The sequence below is a fragment of the Nyctibius grandis genome, chromosome 3, assembly GCF_013368605.1.
Source record: "Nyctibius grandis isolate bNycGra1 chromosome 3, bNycGra1.pri, whole genome shotgun sequence".
NCBI classification, from domain to species: Eukaryota; Metazoa; Chordata; class Aves; order Nyctibiiformes; family Nyctibiidae; genus Nyctibius; species Nyctibius grandis.
Genome location: NC_090660.1, coordinates 10575649 through 10602608, shown reverse-complemented (window position 1 = coordinate 10602608; position 26960 = coordinate 10575649). Strand labels below are relative to the sequence as shown.

Below are 26960 nucleotides of genomic sequence, written 5' to 3'. Positions count from 1 at the left end.
CAGCATAAATGGTAGTACTGTTAACCGCAATTTAACAGGAGAAGGAAAACTGCTGTACATGTCAAACACCATAGTATTGTATAAATGATCCACAAAGAGCAGAAAGTCAAGACACAGAAAAAAGCTGGTAGGAGTTATTCCACAAGGAAGCTGGAGCCAGAAGCCCACATATACAGGTGTTAAAGAAAATTGGCAGAGTCCGGGTCTCTAGGTTTGCTGGTTTTATTAACAACTCAGAGTTGGACCACCACCGCAGTGAATGGTACCTGACTCAAATTCACTATCGGTTTATATAGAAACTAATAATCAATTACATCATAAACATTTCATAAGCTTCTGTTAATAATCCACTAACTATTTTAATTCCTCTTTCTTCCTTCATCAAGAGTCCACAAAAGTCCATTCTTTTCCATTGTTTAGCTGATCTTTATGTTCTGGTTCCGCTCCGACTCCGGTCGACACCCCGTCCTCGATGTTCTTGCTGTGATCGGCGTCCTTAATGTTCTTGCCGTGATCAGCGTCCCGTCCTGATCCAGGTTGACCAGAGTCCGGTTCCTACCGCCAGTGTCTCCTAAACATTCAACCTTAAAAACAACTAAAGTTATATTTAAAACCTTATCTATACTAATTTTTATTTCTAAGTGTCCTATATTTCTTTTAAAGTAAAGAAAAGGTTAACCATACATCCCCTTTACTAAAATCATCAGAAGGTAATACTTCTAGGCCTACTCCTGCTTAGCTACTCATTAAGCTTTGATTGATGATTTCTTCAGTCCTAGGTCAGGATTACACAAGGAGCTTTGAGAACAATATTCATGCATTGTGAAAGCCCACCTGTGTTTATTCAGATAGACTTATATTAATTATTCTATTCACTATTCTATTTCACCCCTATTGACTCTTGTCTCTCTAACTCATAAGAACTTTTACATTAATTATGTGAAAATTTCTATAACAACAGGTATGCCTGATACACTTTGTCAAACCAGTGCTGAAACATACTCTGTGGTAAACAAGTTATAATAATTCCCCAAATTTCTCACATCTTCTGAAAAAAAAAAAAAAAGACCTTTTAAATATCCGATATAATAATGATTCTGGCAATAATCTATACTCACTCTATAGCAGCTGTTGTAAATCACCGCATTTCGCACTCACAAACCCAGAATGGCAACTAAGGCTGTTGGGGAACACAGGTCCTCTCCAGCAGGGCTGTGTGAGTAGTGTGGCATTTGTAGCAGCACTTAGATGATTTGGGAGCACAAGTCCTTCTCAAAGTCACGGCACAGACAAAAGAATTTAATCCACCATCACAGATGCAGGATTCCTTTTCTAAATGGATTGGCGATGCGAGCAGCTGGAATTACAGACATCAGAAAGAGTTATTTCGTTCTGCTAGTTGAGAGGAAAGAACATTTTCCAGTTCTTCAGCAGAAATGTACTTGCTGAAGTCATTAGGATGAAATAGGTCTTACCCTTAGGAAACCAGACTGACTACAGGGATGTGCATTTGTCCTTTTTCATAGAGGTGGCTATTTTCCTGCAATTACCTGGGAAGGGGAAAGAAAGGGAGGCTTTGATGCACTAGGTAGAACCACAAATATTATGGACTGATCTACTGAATAAAGATCCATATTGTAAATGAAAAAAAAAATCTTTTTTTCTTTATTATACAATTATTTTCCTCTTAATGCAATTTTTCTGTTGATTTGTGTTACTACAGGGTAACTGTTGTTTAATTTAACAGGTTTGCCCAAAGGATATTCCTTGGGAGGCTAAACAAAAACCTTCAAAAGGCACAAAGGGCATCGGTACATGGGGGAAAATCTGAATCACAATGCTGCTAGAATACAAAGGCTATAGTTGTCCATCAATGACAAGCAGAGCTTTTGCAGTAATATAGCTCATCTGGTAGGACAAGAGTTTAATTGGGTTCCATCTCCACACTGTCAAAAGTTACAAGTCAAAGCTACAAAAATCATGACTTTAAAAAGACAAGTTTTCTCCCATGTTTCAAGCAAGTACTTGGAACTGTTTCCACAGAGTTGTTTTTTTTGTAAGCATTTAAAAGGGGTTTTTTGTTAAATGCTACCGAGTGTTGTGACAGTCTCCACCATGTGTTAGAAGCTGGCAATACTGGTGATCTGCATCAGCATACAAGGCTCTCCAGCCTGCCTGAGACAGCTCCAAATACATTTTAAGTGCCATGAGGAATCATGAAGAAGGTGATTGGGAAACTTTCATCTAAAAATGGTGAACACCCCATTTAAGAAAAAAGATTAATCTACAGCTTCTTTAGGTTGAAGTGAATATTATGAAACAACACAGTTGCTCAAGTCTCCTGTTCTATCATATCCCTGCTCTTACTGGGACACCTATTCAGCAATGAGAGATCCTGATCCCAGGGGCTGGTGATCAGTGGCACGAAGTCCAGTTGGAGGCCAATAATCAGTGGTGTACCCCAGGGGTCAATACTGAGTCTAGCTCTGTTTAACATCTTTATTAATGACCTGGATGATGGGGCAGAGTGTACACTCAGGAAGTTTGCTGATGGCAACGAACTGAGAAGAGTGGCTGATACACTAGAGGGTCATGCTGCCATCAAGTGTGACCTCAACAAACTGGAAAAATGGGCTGACAGGAACCTCATGAAGTTAAAAAAGAGGAAGTGCCGAGCCCTTCATCTGGGGAGGAACAATGCCATGCATCAGTATATGACGGGGGCCCACCCAGCTGGAAAGCAGCTTGACAGAAAAGGACCTGGGGGTCCTGGTGGACACCATGTTGAACATGAATCAGCAGTGTGATCTTGTGGCAAAGAAGGCTGATGGTATCCTGGACCGCATTAAGCGAAGTGTTGCCAGCAAGTCAAGGGAGGTGATCCTTCCCCTCTGCTCAGCACTGGTGAGGCCACACCTGGATTGCTGTGTCCAGTGCTGGGCTCCCCAGTACAGGAGAGATATGGACGTACCGGAGAGAGTCCAGTGAAGAGAGTCCACAAAGATGTTGAAGGGACTGGAGCATCTCTCCTGTGAGGAAAGGCTGAGAGAGTTGGGAATGTTCAGCCTGGAGAAGCGAAGGCTCAGTGGGGATCACATAAATGTATACCTGAAGGGAGGGTGCAAAGTGGACAGAGACAGGCTCTTTCCAGTGGTGCCCAGTGACAAGACAAGAGGCAATGGGTACAAACTGAAACACAGGAGGCTCCCCCTGAACAGGACATACTTTTTCACTGTGAGGGTGATGGAGCACTGGCACAGGTTGCCCAGAGAGGCGGTGCAGTCTCCCTCCTTGGAGATACTCAAAAGCTATGTGGACATAGTCCTGAGCAACTGGCTGTAGGTGGCCCTGCTTGAGCAGAGGGGTTGGACCAGATGACCTCCAGACATCCCTGCCAACCTCAACCATTCTTTGATTCTTTGATTCTGTATTTATTGCTTGCCAGGAAAGGTTAGTACTACCTTTGTTTCCATATATGATTTCCACTCACACCAGAAGACTCTTACCTTTATTACAACAGTGACACATAAAAGACTTCCAACTCCTAAATTATTTCAGTTTCCATGTGTACTGTCAGTACAGAAGAACTCATTTGAATCATTGGCTTTATCAGCAAATTGGCAATGTGCTTTCAGGTCCTTACATATTGAGACACATATTGCTTCTAATCCTAATGTGAAAGAATTTGTTGAAAACCACACACTGCTGGAGTTTCATTAGGTTACTATATTTCATCTTAAATTATGTTTCTTTAGGGAGACACCTCGCATCCCAATAGAAAATAACAGATGTGACTGTTTTTGGCGCAGTACCAGTCACCAGATTTATATAAATTCCGGGAGGATTCTTTCACTGTAACAAGTTTTTTGTTATTTAACAGTAGATTAACACTGATAGTAACAGGCTGCTGATAACTGCCCATTATATCTTTTAACATACAGGATACATACACAGGTGCTGAGTGCCGAACAACTTCGTGTGTGACATCTAATACCTGGAAGTCACTGAAGGAGCATGTTTCTGCCACAACATATACACACAGATACTGTGTTGAGGATAGGAAGATGCCCGAGATAACTCATTACATGAGACCAAACTTCAACTCAGACTTAAAAAAACGCTTCTGAAAGCTTACTGGATGTTTTTCTCCATGGTTAGAAGGGTCAGAGAAGAGGGAGTGGGGAAACTGGCTTATAAAGGGTGATGCATAGGTGAAAGCACTGGGAATGACCAAGGGGTGGTGACGCTGCGGAAGCCAGGTGACCCCTGCTCTGAGCAGGAAGGGAAGATGCCTGGGGTAGCCTCCATTCACAGGACAGATGCAGGACACTGGGTAAAGGAGGTACAAGAGAACATAGCTTCATGCTCTGACAGAGATGTCAGCAGAGCTGCCAAAAGTAATCACTGGCAACCTTACAAATGGAAACTGGTACATTCACAAGATGCAAGCACGTGATTCTTAAAGATAATTCCATATTATTGAGAAGTGTACAAGTTTCAGAAGGACATATTTGTGTGCTGTAATAGCTATATCAAGGAATTCATACTAGATACTCCTTTTGATACAAGATGTCATTTGTCCCAGACATCTTGACAGGGAGAAATAATCACCTGACTGTGAAATGGCTAGTGCAGTCCCAGTGCTTTCTTATCAGCACTAGAAAGTTCATGTGCTAGACTAGGAAAAAAACTGATTCAGAGAAACCGTAATATAAAAGAATCAAAGCAGTAGTTACATAAAAGACCAGTGAAAATTAGATGCAGATATTTCTCTAATGTTCCTTTCTTTTAAGAACAAAACAATCCAAATTCTTTAGCAGAAGACATGTAAGGCTTTATTTTAATAGGCAATGGTGATGACATCAATAAAGTGTATTAGTACAGCTAATTTATGTGTATAATAGTCACTACACCTGCACGGACCAGAATTTGTACACTTTAATATTTATATATTTGCTTAAATTATACTAAGACCCTTAACATTGTCAGAGTGGTGTAAGTTGGCATCTACATAAATGAAAGCTAAGCCCACTGATACCTAATTTGCTCATGCAAAAGATGTATGCTGTCAGATATTGTCTATGCAATTAAGAAAAGCAATACACATTTTGGTCAAGAAAGAGATTTTTTAGATCATATTAACTGAAAATGCAACAATCATTTTGTCACAAACAAAAAGTAGAGGTAAAATAAAAAACACATGAAATGAATATACACCATCCTTATTCTGCATTGCAGTTCTATCCTGACACTTTAGCACTTTGGTGCAGTATTTACTATATATCTTTTATGTTTAATGAAATATAAAGCCATCGTCTTTAGAAGCAGTCTCTAGCTTCAAGACCTGATTCTCTGCTCTGTGAAATTAGAGGTACCTCAGCTGAAAGCAAAATCAGTCATATAAAACCTGAATCCAAATTTTCTTGAAACCTTGGAGCTATGCTCTTGGCTCCCCTAAAGCGAACATAAAAATGCACGCTCAGATTTCTGAAAGCACATCAGGAACATTATGTAGGTTACATGGCAAACAAATTACACTGAAGAAAAGACCCACAAGATCCTGGAAATTTTATTGCTTCAGAGCTCAGTCTTCAGGAGAAAAAGAGAATTCTACTGACACATGAAAAAAAACCCACAGTGTTTTATGCAGGGTGTGTAGAAAAGAAAAGAAGTAAAGCTGATGGTGGGAAAAACAAGTGCAATATCTCATAACAAGGGAGTTTTTTTATTATTACAGCCAGCAGTAATAGGCTATTATGTGTGGACATTTAGGATAGAAGCAAGAACAGCATTAGAGGGAGCTCATATTGCAAGATTATTGTGATATTACCCTAAAAGAATTTCACAATAAAATCTGTGACCATAACAAAAGGGTTCAATGAACCGGTTGATCACAGGAAGTAATAGAACAATGTGCATTTGGACAAAATAATCCATGTTACAATTCACAAAAACAGCAGCTGAACTGAAAAAAAATAGTCCAGTTTTTGCATTCACTCCAGTCAGTTGATGTTTCTTTGATACAGTTCCACTGGCAACGTAATGCTGGGAAGTCATTATTACAACATCCGCCCTACAACACTATGCATGACTGCAGGTTTTCTGTCGCATTGCTGTTTGCAAGCCCTTTTCTTCCTAAAGCTGGTATTAAGTGGCTAGTACCCCACAAATAAGCTAGTACATTAGCAAATAGTGAGGTGCAATAGGAGCAGATCTAAACAGCCAAATGGTGGGCGCTGAGACCTGATGCCCCACAGTATATCTATCTGGAGGCTACTACTGTGCTTTATCTACAGTGTTATTACTACCTGGTTCCAAGGACCAATGCTCATTAGTGGCTGGAAAGCACTAGATGCATTCTTAGAGTGCATCCTTGGGCTTACTTACTTACCATTTACTTCTGGAGTATTCACACATAACTGAATTCCTGAACTCCCTATAAAGATACTATTTTTCCTAACAATTAGGGTATCTTTATCAAGTGCAATTTGCTGCCATGGATACTCAAGCTACTTCTGAATTAACTAGCTCAGGTACCAGATACTCAACAAGTAAATATGAAAGTGTCTTTCCTTCTCTGATTAATTCTTGCACAGCCTCCAAGGGAAATCTCTGTCTGGGAGATTCCTGAAGAGCTCTGGGAGGATGACAACTTCTCTAGTGAACCACCAAAGCTGTTTACCTTCTTGAATGAGAGAGCAAGCAGGGGAGTGGAAAGCTAAGATGAAGAAAAGTTTGGCACTCAGAAGACTTAGGCTCCAATGCAAAGCTGTCTCCAGTTTTGTTTGATTTTGCTATAACTGTGGGGAATTACTTTCCTGCATTATTTTGTTGTAAACTAGCTTGCTGGAGCTATTTTTGACATTAGATAAGTACATTTCACTGTTAATTTGGAAACTTCAAGGAAATGTGACTCAGAAATGGATCCATTTGATGCTTCTGGGCAGCTTTCATGTATGCATGATGAGAATGTTTGGGTCTGGGCAGAGTCTTCAATAATTTGAATATGATGTTTTATTTGCCTGATTATGTAGGCTCTTCAGAAAAAGCTGGGGTTCCATTTGGTTCCATTCCATTAAAAATCTAATAAATAGATTTTTAAGATAAATAATCCCATGACTATGAGATCAGTCAGCTAGCAGGATCTACACCATTCAACACCTAAAAGTATAAGAACTGCAGGCATTCTGAGAACTTGTGATGCAAGCACATAATAGTGGTTAATAAAGTTGAAAGAGAAACCTGTGCTGCTCTACTACCACATAACCTACACCTCCCTATCCACCTACAAATAACTTGCAACCTTTATGTACGATCTCAAATTTGACCCAGAAAGCAAAGAGCGGATTTGGGCTTCCTCTCCATTAATCCCAGCCAACATGGAAACGTTTTGTAGTTCTGCTCCTTTGTTGATAAGGACAGAAAATGATCAGACCAAATGGAGTGTGCAAACCAGCACTGAGAAATAATGAAGCAGTTCTTGTGCAGTGTGATATACCTTTGCTCCCAGAGTTTTTCCAAACTTTTTTCTTTACAGTAACAAACATAAACAACTGTTGCGTAATAACATCTCAATAAAGCGGTCCACTTCAATGCCATTATCTGCTCTGGAAAGAGGACTGATATTGTCTTGTGCTACTTAGTCTAGAAAAAACTGTACTTGATATCCTTCAAGAAGACATACAACCATGAGACATTTGATCACGGTAACATGGTGATATCTTGTGACACTACAAAGATTATGAGTTATGCATTTATGAGATCTCTCTATTCCTATCAGCAAGCAGATACCAGATGCCTGACTTCAAGTTCATTTTCTAACCGGTGAACATGTGTTTCCACTATGCCTCGTGTTGGCCTAATTATCCTTAATTAATTCTTGTCTTGGTTATGTTGTTGAAGAGAGTGGGTATTTGCAGAAACTTTACTTCACGCTGATTTTAAGGAGAGAGAACGAAAACGTTAGGAAGACTTTAAAATAAATTTTCCAGCATAGGTGAGTTATTTCTGGTTACTCTGGCAGTTCAGCTAACTTCATTTTAACACCTAACACTTGACTTTTTACTAAGTAACAAAGATCTGGTTCAGTCTTTAAGCAAAACTCTACTTCAGTCATTGACACCTAAGGAGAACTTCAGAAGTGGGTCATTAATACAATTGCACAACTGTGGGGAAAACACATACATGTCTTCCTCCACAGCACAAAGTCAAACTTGGAAAAAGCTGCCCTAGCAGGCACTTTGGTAAGGGCCCGTATGTGACACTTTGCTTTTGCTGCATTTTTTTGGTGTCTCAGACTGCCTGAGACAGACAGAGATACAGCGTCTGAGGATGATTATATGCCAGGTGGGAAGCACTTTCTAGAACCCAAAGCAAAAACCAGCTTATTGGTTTAAATATATAATTGTTGGATTGTTGAGATTTGTTTGTGGTTTCCAGTTATGATGGGCAGAATAGAATAATTCTATCTATAAAATTTTAATGGTACTTAAGTTCTTCAGGCAAGAACACAGTAATAACTAGCATTTTCTTTTTTGTAGATTGTTATATTACTGATGCCCTCCAGTTATTTTGCTCTAAGTTGAGACCACCCCCCTGTTATTAACTCACAGCCAATATTCAAATTCTCATTTGCATAAACTTTGCCTGCTTCTGGCAAGAAGACAGGAGAAATGCTTTTTCTGAAATCATCAAGAAAGTACTTTTCCAAAAATAAATTGAAGATTGCAGCCATTTTTTAGTTTCTGAAATAAATGAAACTTTCAGCCAATGTATCAAATTAGTATGCACAGGGAAAACATCAAAGAGAGCAAACTGTATTATAAATAGAGTAATTGTTGTTAAAGGGCATTTGAATTGGCATGTTAAACTGAATTAAAATGCAATAGCATCCGGACGTAGGACTAATTCTTGTAAAGGTATTCTCTAAGGACTAATGTAGGAAGTAAGCCACCAGAACAAACTTGCTGATCATGATATTCCATTTTATTCTATCATGTCCATTTTTTGCTTGATGTTAAATATGCATTCTTGCCAGACTGATGTCTCATTCTAAAAATTACAGGTTTCAATGAGGGAAAAGGAAGGTAGAATTACATTAAAACATTGCTTCAGTGTACATATACTGATAAAACAACTTTGAAAAAGAAATACATAGTTGTGTTTTTCCCCATACCTTCCTTCCATACTACTCCTGTGTAATACCTTGTATAGCATTTTAAACCTCTAAAAAGCCAATGACGTTTTTCTCCATTCCTCTTCTTGTTTGCCTTTTACTTCGTAACAATAATAAGTGCCTTTCACATAATAATAATAGTAATAATAGTAAAAGCTCCTACATGTTCTGGACTGAAATCAAACATTAGAGGGCCTCTAGATTATGGACCATTTTCATAGGTCAGAGTCTAAACTGAAAAAAATACATTTCTCTGGATTTACACTGACATAATTGAGATGGGAATCAGATGCTGTTCTATAACTAAAAGCCCAATTATGTCAATCAAATATATCTTCAGGAAGCTAGAAAGCTACATAAAACTTGATCATCCTACTAATATTAATATATAATCAGTTAATAAGCCCCTGCAGAGGGGAAGTCATTTAAAAAATTGTAGTGATAGCTATATTGCATTTTAAAGACTAATGTCACTTACAAAAAGGTGCACCTAGCTGGGGTTTTTTGAACTGACATTGCATTACCACTTTCTTTGCAGCAAGCTTAGTAATTCATTTAGGAGCTGCAAAAAGACAAGTTCAGAGAGAGAAATCACAAGTCCATTATGTATATGAAGTCATTTGTCATCACGGATATTTTATGAGAATTTTATGAAGCTATAATATATGGTGAAACTTTTACTTGGGCTAAAAGGAATTTATGTTGCAGAAAGTAGCTCTATTTCATTTCATCAAATAGATTTTCCACACATGAAGAGATTACAAAACATCTTAGTCTCCTGACTTTTGAAAGCTCTTTGACTTGTAATATTTTGTCAGAAAATTTTGACACAGAGTCAAAGCCAGCTGAGTAGAATCAGATTATGCAGAAAACAATGCATGGAATCTTAATCTAGAAGAAAATCTGGACGATTTTGTAAAATGTAATAAATTAAAAGATGGAATAAACCCATGAAAATCAGGATTTGTATCTCATTATATAATAAATGTATTTTTCTTGTGAAAAGGACAATAATCAGTTCTCAGTAAACACTTTCAGTCTTTGGATGTAGTACTCTATCCCTAGTAATATGGATATTAACAAAACATGATTTAGCTCGATTAATGTAGCTGCTATTCAGCAGCATATTCCATAAATATGGCTGTGTGCGTTCATGAGCTTCCACCAATAGAAATTCTCTTGTCTAAAGAATCCTTTTCAGAGATTTGAACCATTTTTTCCTATGATTCTGTGTTTGTTTCAAAAACTCTTCCCATACTTTCCCCAGCTCTAATAGCTGATAGAATGGCTGGTGAAATAGAGACTAAATGGGAGACTTAGAAGTGCCAAAATAGTCCAACATCACTTCCCAAACTGGTTCTACCATGGGCAGACTTCCTCATATCTACTCCTCTCTAAAAGATGTGCTATGATTTCCCTCATCTTTGTATGTCAAACATCTTGCAGTTTTGAAGACACAGAACCTTTTGTGTTAAAGGCTTCAATATCATAGAATCATAGAACGGTTTGGGTTGGAAGGGACCTTAAAGATCATGAAGTTCCAACTCCCCTGCCATGGGCAGGGACACCTTCCACTAGACCCTCTGAACTTTCTAAAAGAGAATATTCACATGGGTAAAGTTACTCATCCTTGAAAGTGTTCAGAGCTTCTTGGACATTTTATTTCACGAAATCTGAAGTGCTAAGGGTATGGTTGTGTTTTCTGTTTTCCCTTGGTAGTCACTTTACTCTCTTTCTGTGACTCCAACAAAGCAGGGACAGAAAAATATATGATATGGAACATATGAGTCTAAAGGTTACTATTCACAGTGAGATTTGAAGAAAAGTTTAGTAGCCAAACCTGCACATGTTCTTGCAATGCCTAAATTTCAAGTTGGCAAACTCCCTAGGAAGGTTACTCTCTAAATATATTGGCCAAGATTTTGAAACACTCTTATACCTGCCTTTAATCATGTCTCTTCATGAGTTCAGGAAGAATGTCTCATACAAAGAAAAAGTCAGCATCTCTTTAGATGCTCTTCCGATCCTCACACGAAGTTCTTTTTCAGATCTTCTCCTAGTTTAACACTGTTTGTTTCGTCTGTGCCTAGTTTTCACTCTACCTCTGTGGATTTTCAAGTGTGTCATCAGAGATGCAATCATACTGCAGCCTTTGCCTCCACACGGGACTAGGAGAAAACCACTATAATAACCTTGTTAACTCCTTATGCCTCTGTTGATCTTATCCTAAACAGGAAGTACATTTTTGATTATTTTCCATCTTATTCCTCTAATTGTTTATGGGACTGAGCCTTTCATTTTGTTTGTTTTATGAATGTATTTATACTTCTAGATCATGGTCATGTTCTCTTTTCTGATCCTATCCTCTCTGTATAAGCTTCTGCTCAATTGGCAGATGCGAATAGGAAACATCCTCAGAAGAAGTTGAGTAGGGAATTCCAAAAGTCATGTTCTTCACTAGAGTTCCTGCTCTGGACATTGTTATTCCTGTATATCGCTGAATGGTTTGAACAAGATCCTTTCTTTGTAGTACCCTTAATTCACACACTTTATCTTTTTTCCCCAACTCCTAATCCTGTTCTCTCTCTTCACTCTCTCATCTTCCTTCTTACAATCCTCCTACGATAATTTAACCTGAAAGATTAATTGAGAAATCCCCTCTGTATTGTAAAAATGTCATGTCATCGGCAGCCACACCTTGGCCTGTAATAAATTGTACTACTTCCTTCTCATCCTTTTTGGTTTCTGTTTAGAGCATGAGACCATCAGCTAAAAAGTCTACTACACCACGTTTGTACAATGTCTGGCACAGTGTGGCCCTGCTCTGAACTGTCCCACAAGTCCCACACTAATTGATCCTTCAGCACCTACCTGCTAAGCCCATGGGAATCAATAGTCCTGTTGATAAGACACTTGGGAGATGAAAGCACCTTACCCTGGGCCTTTGACACAGAGCGGCAATGTCCCAGGAACTCTCTTTTCTTTACCACCAGTTCCTGAGTTTGCTCGCTTTGAGGCTGCTTTCTTGAACCTACCTGAACGGTTGCCTTTAACTTCAGCAGGTAGTGCCAAATAAAGCATGTGAGTACATTATAATCCCATTCTCTTTGATCTGTTACCCTGAGACACAACCTTGCCTAGTGGGGTTTGATATCACTAACCTCTCCCTGACCTTTCAAAACTCTGCTCATTTAGAAGTCTACTGATTATGGAGTTTCACATGCTGTGTACTTGGCATCTTCCATTAAGCAAGTACAGCCAACTGTTTGAATTCATCGTCATACCAGTCAGCCCTTCAAAATGCCATAGACAACTTTTTTAACATTAAAATGCAAAGACCTCCACATAGCAGTAGGGAGGAAGAGAGACTAAATCAGGCAATGCTTAGAATAGGAGAAGAGCAACCCTCAGATAAGCTATAGATACTACATTTTCATTTGAATGTTAGCACGTTGCTAAGGAGATGGGCGGGAAGAGAATTTGGAAGGGGTACCTACCTTAAGGAGCAGGGTGAGAGAAGCAGGTTGCCAGCTTCCCATCAGCTAGACTTCGATTCAGAACTGAGCACAACATTCAAAATACAAGATGTTGCTGTTCATACCAATCCTCAACCCAAAGCATCTGGGATACATGCTGGGAATCCTAAATAAGAGAGACTGAAGATCTGTAACACAATCTCAGTTTTACACATGAAGAAATTAAGGTAGAAAGAACTGAAAAATTTGCTTCAGGTCACCCACCAGATTGGGAGATGTAGGAATGCCTTTTTTATCCAATAAACCACCATGTTGAAACAAATCTGAATAGCTGCATTATTAAATTCTTGCAGGACTAGGTCCACAGATTGCAGCCATAGAAGCAGAGTTGTTCCATGGATATTCCACACAGAGTCTCTGTTACTAGACTGTGATACTTCTGCTAGAGGCAGAAATTAGTACCAAAAAGAAAGCAAAGAGCAGCTACAATAAAAGCTGCTGAGCATTCCAAACTAATAATCTAATCTCCCGTAAACACAATTCCTTCAAAATAAAGATGTTTAGAAATAGCAGTCTAGCAGCCCTAAGCATGCTAGCGCCATCACCAGAGAGCTTAATCCGCTGGGGAATTAGGAGTACTCATCTATGCTCCTTGCATTATAATCAGCCAATCTCGTCATGCCTTCCTGCTTCATAATTATAGATCTTATTAACAGGGATGATTTTGATAAAAAAATAGGCATTACAAATTGCACAGTTTTCAAAAGAAGAGGGAATCATTTAGTTTTGGATGCCAGTGAGAATGTTTCTTCATTTACCCCTATCACTAACACCTCTGTTATTGTTAATATCATTAAATTAGATGATTTAATGAGAATGTCATTAGTGCAGACCATTTTTGAGAATTTCCAATACAGAAAAATTCCAGACAGCTAGAGATAATCAGTCAGATCTTAATCTTTTCTAGACAATGCTGACTTCACTAGAGCTGTGAAAGTTCATACCAGTTGAGTGTCAGGCACAATCTAATATCCAACAACTTTTGGATAAATTGGAGCCTTTTCCATAAAGTTTTCCGTTCTGAAAATGGCTAGTAACAGTAGGCTGCAGCTTTTCATATTCATTATCCAGTAGTTCATCTACTTAAAACAATTGTCAGTTATATTGAAAGCTAAAGCCAGGGTGTTTCATTTATTCAGCTCAACTACGATAGTCCAAGTGTCATATAACCTCTCGAAACTATTTCCCTGTAGTGTTTGTAGTTTGTACTTCACTGGCAGTTCTGATTTTGGCTTTTTTTGAAAGTGCCTTAAAAGAAACAGAGGGAGAATATTCACAATTTCCAAACTCTTTATTGAAAGTGTAGTTTAGTTAGAAAGTTTAGCTTTAGTTAATCACCACCTACCTAGCCTCAAATTCCTTTTCAACTGTTCTGTTTGTTTAAGCAGGACAAGCAGGATGTTAATTATGACAGGGGGATGCCTGGGTGGCTAGAGCATGTGGCCTGTTAGGTGCCACGACTGCAAGGGCACATCAAACAGCTCATCTGTGCCCAGAAAGGCCTTTAATCTGTAGTGACCTGGGAAGTTTAGAAGTACGTAAGCTCCCAGTGCATGTACAAAGCCAGGATGTGATTAGTGTCCAACAACAAGGTGGGTTGGAACAGTTTATCAGGCCTATGAGAAGCAGGCCTTGTTCTGCTGGTTTTTTTCCTATCATAGTTCTTCTTGAAGATAGTGAGAGCTATGACTGTGTCTGTGACAGTATAATCGCCCTGAACTCCTCAAAGAATTCCACATTTGAGTCTGTGGGATGGAAAGGGATCATTTACTTAGTGATAAACCAGTTGGTTTTAAACCTGCTAAGGAAATGAACTGGTAGAGCTGGGAACGGACCACAGCTTGTGGCTGGGTCCCACGTTAGAAAAGGAATATCTTACAAAGTCTTCATACACAGAGAAAGGAAGAACAGAAACTGGGAAGTCTCTTAATGTCAGTTCTGAGTTACTACCTTTATTGTTACAAAGAGTCTGGGCCATGCCATGTATAATATTGAGATTATTCTGATATACAGTTATTATTCTTATATACAGTTATAAAATCATAGGATAGTTTGGGTTGGAAGGGACCTTTAAAGGTCATCTAGTCCAACCCCCCTGCAGTGAGCAGAGACATCTTCAAATAGATCAGGTTGCTCAGAGCCCCATCCAACCTGACCTTGAGTGTTTCCAGGGATGGGGCATCTACCACCTCTCTGGGCAACCTCTGACAGTGTTTCACCACTCTCATTGTAAAAAATTCTTCCTTATATCTAGTCTAAATCTACCCTCTTTTAGTTTAAAACCATTACCCGTTGTTCCATTGCAGCAAGCCTCTTAAAAAGTTTGTCCCCATCTTTCTTATAAGCCCCCTTTAAGTACTGAAAAGCTGCAATAAAGTCTCCCCGGAGCCATCTCTTCTCCAGGCTGAACAACCTGAACTCTCTCAGCCTTTCCTCATAGAAGAGGTGTTCCATCCCTCTGATCACCTTCATGGCCCTCCTCTGGACTCACTCTAACAGCTCCATGTCTTTCCTTTGCTGAGGACTCCAGAGCTGGATGCAGTACTCCAGCTGGGGTCTCCTAAGAGTGGAGTAGAGGGACAGAATCACCTCCCTCGACCTGCTGGCCATGCTCCTTTGATGCAGCCCATGATACGGTTGGCCTTCTGGGCTGCAAGCGCACATTGCCAGCTCATGTCCAACTTTTCATCTACCAAGTCCTTCTTCTCAGGGCTTCTCTCAATCCCTTCATCCCCCAGCCTGTATTGATATCAGGGGTTGCCCCGACCCAGGTGCAGGACCTTGCACTTGGCCTTGTTGAACCTCATGAGTTTGACATAGGCCCAGTTCTAAGGCTTGTCCAGGTCCCTCTGGACGGCATCTCATCCCTCAGGTGTGTCAACAGCACCACTCAGCTTGGTGTCAACTGTAGACCTGCTGAGGGTGCACTTGACCCCTTTGTCTGTGTCACTGATGAAGACGTTAAGCAGTACTGATTACCGGTATTTTAGTATTGAAGGAAGGAAAATAATAAGAAGCTGTATTTGGTGTAAATGCAAGGCATTAGTAGCAGAGGGAGTTGTAGGGGTGGTCTCTGTGGGAAGAGGTGAGGGGCTGCCCTGTGCTGGATGCAGCCTTTTCCAGTTGGCTCAGCAACAGATTCACAACAGGTCAAAGCTGCACTCATCAGCAAAGTTGTTTGTGGTGCCTCTGTGAAAACCTATTTAAGAAAGCGTAAAAAATGCTGGAGAGGCACAGGAAGAGGGAACAAAAAGAGTGAGAAACACCAGAGGAAACACCAAGGTCAGAGAAGCAGGATGAAGAGGTGCTCCATGGTGCTGGAGCAGATATTCCCAGCAGCCTGTTGAAAAGCCCATGTCGGAGAAGATTTTACTGACAGAACTGCAGCGTTTGGAGAATTCATGCCAGATCAGAGGCAAAGGGGCAGAAGGAAGGAATAAAAGAGAAAACCACTGTATACTGACTGTAACACAAACCCTCAGCCTCCCCCGCACCCCTCCAGGACAGGGCAGAGGAGCTGGGTATAAAGGAGTGAAGCTGAGCATGGGAGAAGGGGGAGGAAAGGTGTTGTAACATTTGTCTTTGTCTCTCACTATTCAAATCTATTTTAATTGGCAATAAATCAAATTAATTTTCACCATGTCGAGTCTGTTTTGCCCACAACAGTAACTGGTAAGCAATCCCCCTGTCTTTATCTTGACCCACAAGCTTTCTTGTGCCTCTTGTTCTTCCTATTTTCTCCTCCTTTCCTACTGAGGGAGGAGTAAGCGAGTGGCTGGGTAGGAGTCTGGTCCTTAGCTACAGTTAACCCACGACAGAAACACACCATTAAACCTCTTTAATCCCAGAAATCAGCAGGCATCTGTTACTTCAGCTCCAATAATTTCTGCATGTGTCTCTGAAAAGCTTTCATAATAGTTATTGTACCTTAAACTCGAGATTGCTTTGATGAAAAGCGGTCTGTAGGTAAGACAAAGCATGATTTTCCCATTATCAACAAGGAGTCCTGCTTCAGTATACCACAGATAACCGCTACAGTTTATAGATGGTAATTTTGTTCAAGTGTTTGTGAATACTGTTCTTGTATCAAATAACTTGAACAGTTGATAAATGGAATGAACTCAACCAAACTCTAAGCTGTATGAAAAGAAGAAAATGGAATATTCATTTCTTAAAAGAAGGCACCACAAGAAATAAGCAAATTAAGGAATATTAATATTCAACTCCACTCTTGTTTACAAGATCTGGCTGGAAAATGTCTTGAAAAACAGGTTTCAAATGATAAATGCCAATTTGACAGAATATAAATGATGGAAGAATGCATCTATTCACTGAAATTGCTCATCAGGAACCTTGTTCACCCGTCAGACTCTGCAGGCTGATGAAATTCTGCTAGATGGCTCCCCTGCTCCAGGGATGATGAGGAGGACTTCTGTGTCTGAAGCCTGTGAGCTTTGGACTTCCAGGTCACTGAGGCAGTAAGAATTCCTTCTGCAATTTCTGGAATGTAGCACCTTGAAATCACTTAACACAGATACTGTACTGGAAAAATAATAACGCCTTATGTACACAAAGGCACTCGAGATGCAAGCTGGCCTTAGACAAAAATGTGTACTGCTTTGACATTTCAGGTCTAAATGGGTTCCTTAATGAGTAGAGTTTTGTTAAGAAAAATGGGAGAACCTGCCTTGTGCCTGTGTATCAGTGGATCTGACCATACACCACCTATGTTTTTAACCTCATGCAACTTCAAAAATCCTTGGAGAGATTCAGGTGTTATAATTTGACTATTTTGCTTTGCTGCATCAGGATTTTCACTTTCACTTGCTCTGGAAAAGACAGTATAATAGTATTTTAGAACCATATTCCATTAAGTTACACTCACGTAACCTCCCTAACTTCAATAGGCATCAAAACTTCGCAAATGGTTCTCCCTCTAATGACACTACAAAATTAAGTATCATTCTTTTGCCCTGAGTAATTTTAGTTAAATCTAATCGATCTGTTAATTTTATTAACTTTGATGGACTTTGAGATTCTTTTTTTCTGAGATGCGAGTATAATATGACAGTAACTTTGAACCTATTTTCCCAAGGAAGTGAGACTTATGCAACTGTACTGCCAGGCCTCCCCTTCCTAAACCTGTGAGTCCATTGAGCATTTCAGACTTCAGAGAGATATACAGTTCTCAAAGACAGTAACTTCCTATACATTTTGTGAAGACTGAGTGCTAGAGATGGATCAAAATCAGTGCTACCACTACGGAAAAGCCAGTTGCAGTTCAGCCAGTTGGCCAGTCACCACGGATATAACGAACAGGCAATCAGTACATGCTTATTTCAGCAACAGCATATGTTGCCACATTCTCAGCCAAACTGGCAAAAGACACGGGAAGGAGCTGAAAGAAGTACTTGAGCACTGAGGATAGGGAGGACTGAGGAATGTGGGAGAAAAAAAAATTTAAAAACTTCCATTAGTTCCACTGTTCACAGCACAACTTACTATGGTACCTTAAAACTGTAGATTTTGCCTTGGATAAATGAATGTATGAATCTCTTATGCAGAAGATGTATATGTACTCTAACACGTGACTCCTGCCTTTTAGCCTATATTTCTTTAAGCGCTGATTTATTTATAATAAGGTGCATTTTATTGGAGAGAAATGAGCCTATGCTTCATTTGTGAATGGAATGAAAAGCAAGTTGTTGTGCTTTATAGCACCAAGGAAATCCAAAGTGAGAAATGTTGAAAAGGATTTTCAAACAGGAGAATGAATGGAAGTAGGTGATGCATTCTTAATCTGGTAATGACAGAATGGACTAATGGCATCATCAATATGTGTATGTAAACTCAGTTCATATGAACTCAATAGAATCACTAAATTTTAGTAAATAAAGCTGGATTGGTTTTCACCTCCCAATGTCTGTTCTTCAGCCTATCTGACAATTTGAAGACACTGAATGGTCTATTTAAAATCAAATAACTTTTGTGAAAAATAAAATTAAGTGTCTGGTATAAATTAGATAGCTAATATTTTCCTCTGCTACTGCAAAAAAGAAAATATTACACTCATGACATTAACTTATACATGCACTCACATGTATAGCTACATACATAAAATATAATGTATATTAATCTTTTTTTCTTAGTTATATTTAGGCTCTTCATAGCAAAAAAATGCATGGAATCTTATGCTGAATAAATCTTTGGACTAACATGAATATTTAAGGCTGAGAACCTTGACAAGACCTGATTTCTAGTTATACAACAATTCCATCAGTAATTACTGACTATTTAAAATCTTGTATGTTTGTACGTATTTGAGTCTTCATTTACTGATATTCAGAAAGCATTTTCAGAACCCTCAGTATCAAATGAGCTAATTTGAAATTACTGAATTACTCCTAGAGACTGATGATTTAGCAGAAGCAAAAAAAACATAGCACTGTCTGATTAAAGCAATACAGTAAAGGTATTACAGTAAGAATGCTATTACAGTACGAAAGAATCACCATTTTAGCTCAGTCTTCCACATAAAATCTGGGGCAACCTCTACTTTCAAAGATCTGTGCCTTCAGTGTACAGGCCACTTCCAAAAGTTGCACATTTGAGGAAAAAGGAACTATAAATGAAGTCATAAATGGTCATACACTGAAAACTTAAGATGGTATTACCAGCAAATAAGATTATACAGACAGCAGCGAATCACAGAATGGTTGAGGTTGGCAGGGACCTCTGGAGGTCACCTGGTCCGACTCTCCTGCTCAAGCTGGGCCACCTACAGCCAGTTGCCCAGGACTGTCCAGACGGCTTTTGAATGCCTCAAGGAGAGAGACTGCACCGCCTCTCTGGGCAACCTGTGTCAGTGCTCGGTCACCCTCGCCGTGAAAAAGTGTCTCCTGATGTTCAGAGGGAATCTCCTGTGTTCCAGTTTGTGCCCATTGTCTGGTCCTGTCACTGGACACCACTGAAAAGAGCCTGGCTCTGTCCTTACACCCCCCCTTCAGGTATTTATACACATTGATAAGATCTCCCATGAATCTTCTCTCCTCTAGGTGAAACAGTCCCAGCTCTCTCAGCCTTTCCTCATAGAAAAGATGCTCCAGTCCCTTCATCATCTTTGTGGGCCTTCACTGGACTCTCCTGTATGTCCATGTCTCCCTCGTACTGGAGAGCCCAGAACTGGACACAGCACTCCAGGTGTGGCCTCACCAGTGCTGAGCAGAGGGGAAGGATCACCTCCTTCGACCTGTTGGCAACACTCCGCCTAGTGCAGCCCAGGATACCATCAGCCTTTACCACAAGGGCACATTACTGGCTCATGGTCGACTTGATGTACGCCAGGTCCCATCATATGAGATCATATTTATAAAATATATTTTCTTCCTGTTCAACATATTGGTTAAACACACAGGGTGACTTTGCAACATCAAGGCAGATGTGAGCAAAGTCTTTAATATTACTGCCATGGACAGAGAGTGCTAATACAAACATCAGTTTTAAAGTCTGTTTATTGCTTACTCCGTAAAAATAATTTCCCAGTTGAAGCTACTGGTTGCAGGATATACCTAAGCAAACAAATAAAAACTTGACATTTTATGAAGTTAAGAGATTCAGTGATGGAAGAGCAAAGGACTCTTAAGCTAGACTTTTAAAGCCAGACCTTGAATACTATATTTGGACTGAAACAAGTTCTAGTTTAAAACCTGAGAGCAGTTCATAGCCCTTGTATCTCCCTATCATACTGCTGGAGTCCAGAATGAATCTGAACTATAAAACCATGCTGAAACTCTTAGTTTATCACACAATTGTTAGAGCATGCTGCAAAAATGGCACAGAACTGCTCTACGAGAACAAGTGGATATTTGGCTACTAGCCATGAATATTATTGCTATGTAAACACACATGGGAGATTGGGGGTTTAAAAGTTGAATGCATGAATTATTGAAGGAATGTTTGATACACTGTGCTGAAAGAACTTAATTTCTGAAAGACGTAAAATTCCTTGTTGTAAGAGAATGCTGGAAACACTCTGTCTAGGTTTATTTTTATTGTCCTTTCCCAGTAGAAAGGATGCAGGATATTCTTAAAGCATTTGAAAGAACGGGACTATCTTAGAAAAGCATATGTACTAGGAAAGTTTTCTGGTTATGAATAACATTTACAACTCTTCTGAGAACAAAAATAATATTTTCAAGCCTTACCCAGTTCCCCTACTCTGCCACAAATGTTATTTATCTCTGCTACTGGGAAAAGGCAAGGTTTCAGATGCATCTCTAAAGGCAATGTATTTCTTCTTTCTCAGTTTAATACACACATTTTGCTGAAGGCTCTTTAAGTCTCCCATGCATCCATGTCAGAGATTTGGTCTGAAAAACATTAACCTCACTCTCATTCCTGGAAAGTCCAGACCATGAAGACTTCCTACAGAAGCTAATACTGTACCTCACAGCAGTACACCATCAACAAACAGGTCCAATCCAGTTTTTCCACTTTGTGTACTGGGATATACAGGCCAAAATGACCAAACACAGTGCCTTAAATTTGGCACCGAAGTACTTTTATTTTCAGATGTGGCAGCATGTGCACATCCCACTTTCAATGACCTCAAAAGCCAGTTCTGTAACTACAGGCACCTAAATACGAGCATTTGCCCTCTCTGTCTCAGAGGTTTTCATATGAACAATATTTGTCTATGCAATGCATCTTGATATCCAGCAATGACAGCTACTTCCAAATGAAAAGTATACCTAAAAAAACCCCAGAAAAATGGAGAGAGAGCAAGCAGACAACACTTTAAATCAAAACTCTTCTATGCAATTCTCAGGTCTACCCTGAAGCTATGTAATTTGAAATATGGAGTACTTTCCAGCAGGATGAGGTACTTTTGCTGTAGCTAGTAAAGCAACTCTGGGTTGTCACAACAACTGTAAATAGACAGATAAAATAAATCAAACTGACAAAATGCACTGTGATAAGAAAGTTCTGTAACAGTACAAGAACCACTATGACTATTTCATTTCATTCAGACTGAATTATGCTCAATAAATAAAACATAACACAATGATTAAAAAAAGCTCTATCTCCAAGCTACTTACAGCATAAGTAGATTAGATTCTATGCATAACGGACTAGTAAACAGCAGACCCATATAAACTGAGGAAAGAGAATTCCATTTCAAACACTGAAACAGTATGAAGTTGACAATTGCATAGAGTTATTAGCCAAATGCTAGGCAGTCAGCCAGAAGGCTTCATCAAAAATTGCCTTAAGCAAGAGCAGCAAACAAGGGGAGGAGTTAATGGTAAAAAAAACCCAACAATTAAATTCACTCATGGGATGACATTTGTCACCAGAAAGGCCAGAATGACAGATGATTAAGATCTTGTTAATCAAAAAAAGCCAAAAACCAAAAGCTGATTTAATGTAAGAGGAGGTCAGTGAAATTAGCAGTTTAGTACCAAATACAAATCCAGAACACTCCTCCATTAACAGCAAAGGGACAGCCATTTTACTCTGTTAGTCTGTTGTAACTCCCTTTAGAGTTCACTCGGATAATGAGCGATTAATGTCTGTGTGTCTAAAACTAAAACTGTGTCCTAATTGGGTTTGGCTGAGCTAATTGCCTCTGATCAATAAAACTGACATATAGTATGCTTGTCCTTCCAGAATCTCACTCTGGGCCTCATTCCCTCAAACCATGCTTCTGACATCCAGGGGAGCAGAAATTGGTCACGTTAATAGATAATTGAAAGTAATGCAGAAGAACTTAAATAGAGCAGGAAGCACTGGGGAAATGTGTATTTTATTCGACTAAAACCCCCTTGCGCTTCATGACACATCCCATCCAGTGGCAGCAGTTTCCCAGCGTTTTTGCAGTCCCTTCTCTGCACATACCTTTTCTGTTGCTTCACTTCCACCAGCACAGAGGCACCGGCAGAGCCTCCTAGCGCTGACACAGCACACAGCATCAGAAGGGGGGTCCCTCCAGGAACACCTCCAGAAGGCACAGGCTTTGCTAAAGTTATCTCCTCCCCACCACCCACTATCCACACCTTCCCCCCCCACCACCTCCCCCGTAAGTGTAGCTACAGTCACACCAGCATTTTCTGGCACTGCAATGACAACACACGACTTTTTCTTCAAACAAACCAATTATATTTAATAGCCTAGGGAAACATCTAATCATATGATACAGTGCTTACTCTAGTAAAATTACACACAAGAACAACAAAAAAATAGCAGATGGAGACACAACATAACTACTTAATACTACTCCAAATATTACTGTACATAATTCATTCACACTTAATACATCTTTTTAATTTCCTTGACAACAGGGTCAAGATTAGTTCTACAAGCTATAGAGTCTACAGAAGTATGTCTTCTAATGAACAGGCTAAACCTGCCTAACACAGGCAGCTGATGTCTGTAAGAGCACAGGATCCTCCTCCCAAAGACACAGCAGCACGGCTTCTTTTGAAATCAATTGTTACCAAGTGTATCCTCTCAGATCATTTCAACAGTAGTGACAACGTAAGAGTCACGGGAAACAGCGTAACCTCGTATTCTGCTAGGAGGCAGGGACATGAGGCTGTTGGCTCTGCTTTTTTCCCCGAAGGTCGTCTGCATTGTCCATAAAAATACAAGCGAAACAGTGTAACACATCTCACCACCCTACTTAACCAGGAGAAAGGAGCTTAGGAAAGGAGCTTAGGAAAGCAAATGTGACTATGTCAGATACCAAGTGGCCACTACTTACTGAGCCTGATGCCATTCAAACTAGTAACAGCTTTTAAGGTGTCCTTCTGAGATTAAATAAGCCATGAATTGTACTTAATATATTATCCGTAAAATTTTGCTCACTTAAGATGCAAGCACTTCCAGAGAAATGAATTCTAGCATACCTCTATTTTGTTTTTCCATACACAGCTGTGCCCTCTAGTGGAACCGGCTAATTCACTAGATACTTTGTCCTTTTCTCAAAATTGGCACACTCCATCTGAACTACATTCAGCAGCTGGAGTTATGATCCTTGCTTTCTTTTAGGAAGCTGTTGTATTAACTTTGAAGAATTTAATTGTACAGAGTTTCAAGATACTGAGAGAATCCAAATTATGAAGTTTTAAATAAAGTCCTCATTTTTGAAATATCCTTCTTATTAGCTGTTATTTTGATAGAAGAAAATCCTGTTTTGTGGTATTTTAGATAACGTCAGAGATAGGGTCAATTCAACTATTTTGGGAAGAGATAAACTGAGTTGAAGTAGTCTGGAGCCATTGCTGATATATTCCAACACTACTTTCTTAGCAAAAGCACATAAAAATGCCAGAAAACATCAGTAAGAGTAGAAAATACAGTTTCAGTCCAACTTTCATTTGCAAGCTCACTGGTGGAGAAACAGCCAGAGCACATGATCTCATGCAGTAGCACACCTGACAGGCTTCAAGCAGCAGCAGGTTTAACATCTTGTCTTTAGTTGTCTCATTGACAACTGCAGCACTGAGGAAGGGATGGTCTTGGCTGACTATTAAAAAAAAAAAAAAGGGAAAAAGATAAAAGACTAGGAACAAAGTGAAGGCAGAAAAGAGGATGTGGGGAAAGGAAAGAGAGCAGGAGCCCATATGCTGCATTCTAAGTAGTTTTCAATCTCTGTCACCTTCAGTGGTGACAGCAAAATTACTGTTCCCATCTCCATGACTGAACACAGACAGCTATGACAGAAAATCATAATTAATATCAGATAACCAGCTGTGAACTACTTAATTACTAAATGAGCAGAACAGGTCATTGATATTAAAAAGTTATTTAGCATTAATTTTATCTCTAGAAAACTTGATCCAAAACTTGATCAAAAGCCCCACAGCATTTTAGGTGGCACTGTGTTGAACTAACACCTAAAGGATCTGTTTCTGTCTCAGAAGCTTGCCTTCCTTTCTGAAAAAGTAATAATCTCTGTTGGGTCAAGCAGATGAACGGTTGTCATGACACATAAATGCTGTTTGTTAAATTAGTTGCTATTGTACATGAACAGTAATTAATTAGTATAAATATGTAACTTGTGCAGGGCTCAGAACGAAGCCATGTAATTCAGCTTCAGTGATGGAAATGCTATAGGTCTGCACTTTCTAGACAAACTGGGGAATGTCCAGATCAGACCAATGAGAATAAGAAGTTTAGAAAGTGACTACAAGGGAAAACAAAGGAACTGGGCTTACTCACTGTAGAAAAAAAAAAAAAAGATCAAGCTAAACATGTGAGCTGATAACTTAAGGAGCTCGGAGAATCTCCTTCATTTGAAGTCCCTACGAACCAGTTAGACAAAACTCTATATAGTGTATTTATAACTCACCACAGCCCTTGAGCATAGTATGTGCTTTTAGAAGTCTCTTCTACTCCTGTATTTCTGGGATTACTGTGACTGTTAGCACTATCTCAACACATTTCCCAAATTCTACACAGAGATGGCAATGAAGTTGTGCAAGACATCAGTCTTTGAAAAGTTTCTTTTTAACAGCAAAAGAAGCAATGGAGTCTAAAAGTGTTTACTCACTGTGAATTATTTGAGCCACCGCTGACAGAAACATTCATAACAAAATTGAAAATGTGTAACACACAAGAGATTCATATGTCTTCTCAAAGGAAAGGTGAAAATTAAAGGTTAAAACCCCTGCCTTGTTTTCTGAAAACTTTAATTCCCATAATATATATATTACTTAAGGACAGATTGCACAGCTTTTGTGAGCATTGGTAATGCATGTCTCTGAATACAATACATCAGACAAAAAGTTGTTGATTCAAGTCCTTCCCCTCTTAGTCTGGAGAGCTAACTATCCAGAGAAGTGGAAAGTCTCTACTTTCAGACACTGTTAGGCCAAGCAAGAGAAAAATACTATCTAAATGTCATATGCTCTTTTACAGAACTTCATATACAGTCTGCCATGAAAAGTCTTTCTGACCTCAAGATGAGGTGAGCTACATCAATTTCAACACTTGGAATGATCAACCCAATCATTTTTCTTTTAGTGGGCATTTAGCTCTTAACTTGTGTTAACCAGCAATACTGGTTTTCAATAAGCCACATCAGTAACAACCTACAGGTCCCATAGCCTTCTAAAAGCACTCAAGCAGAGAGCGAACGGGATTATGGTGTCAATTTTCCAGTTGATTGATTGAATGTACCTCGAACCACTCTGAGTATACTTATGCAGTATCGAGTGACACACCCAACAGTCCCCCTCTGCATACATTCTCCTTGCAACAAATTCGTTCAGTGCTCTCCACTTAAGTTTTTTTGAACTTTTAACCAAAACTGAATTAGTTAACAAATATTACTTTGAAATCTCAGCTGCTTTATTTAAAAATTGAAGTGTCAATTAAATGGAAATTTAAGATTTCCCAGATTCATCTAAATCCTGGGTCCATGTTCCTCAAATATTAACTGAAAACACACAGGATGGGAAACTGTCTTCCTATGACGATGCCTGTAAATACAGACATCCAGAAAGGCCGGCCAATTGTTCTGAGAAGGTCTGATTCCACTTAAACTGTCTCAAGATTAGCTGAACGACTCGTAACAGCTATTATTTGAACAGACAGTATCTAGAAGCTTACCTAAAACTTTTAACTGCATTATTTACTATTTGTAATAACTAACAGCCTTTTTTTTTTTTCATTCTTTTTGAGAATCACTAGTATCTATAGAAGCCTGGTAGTCTCCAAAGAAAACAGTAGCGGGCCACATAGACAAAGTTGCATTTCAACTACCTGCTTTGTGGAGACTTCGAAACATCATCACCTATCCCTTACTCCAAGAACACAGCAATCCCAGGGAGACCCAGTGGTTTTGCTTTCCATACTCTTAAGGCTTTGTTGCAAAGAGCGATACCCTCACTCCAACGCTGCTATCACTGATGTCAAAACCATTCAAGCGAGGGGCCCAACCCGCCGAGGGGCCCAACCTGCCAAGGAGTTTACTACCGTTTTAAAAAAGCCTCTAGCTGCAACTTCAGGGATCCAAATGCTTCTCAAGACCTATCCTTGAAACGGCCCGGCTTTAGACGTAGTTCTACGCGGCTTCACACACGCCGGGAACATAAAGCAAGCAGGCCCAACTCCCCCCGCCGCCTGGCGCCGCGGCCCCAGCTCCGTGAGGAGGCTCCCGCCGGAAGAGAGAGGGCGGGCCTTCCGCTGGGCGCGAGGGGGGCGATTGACCGCCGCAGGCTCGCGCCGCGCCTGAGCGCCGCCCG

The 26960-nt window shown here is 39.7% G+C and overlaps 1 long non-coding RNA gene across 2 annotated transcripts; it reads right to left on the bottom strand.

Annotated features, from left to right (window-relative positions):
* Positions 1-130: 130 nt before the first annotated feature.
* LOC137661391 (uncharacterized) lies at positions 131-26868 on the bottom strand. 2 transcript variants are annotated; one of them, XR_011047858.1, is made up of 5 exons: positions 26692-26868; positions 24147-24238; positions 1476-1550; positions 1119-1357; positions 131-584 (listed from the first exon to the last, which is right to left on the bottom strand). It is a non-coding gene; the product is annotated as an uncharacterized lncRNA (long non-coding RNA). The 2 variants fall into 2 exon arrangements; XR_011047859.1 differs by lacking the exons at positions 131-584; positions 1119-1357; positions 1476-1550 and adding an exon at positions 22881-23337.
* Positions 26869-26960: the final 92 nt, after the last annotated feature.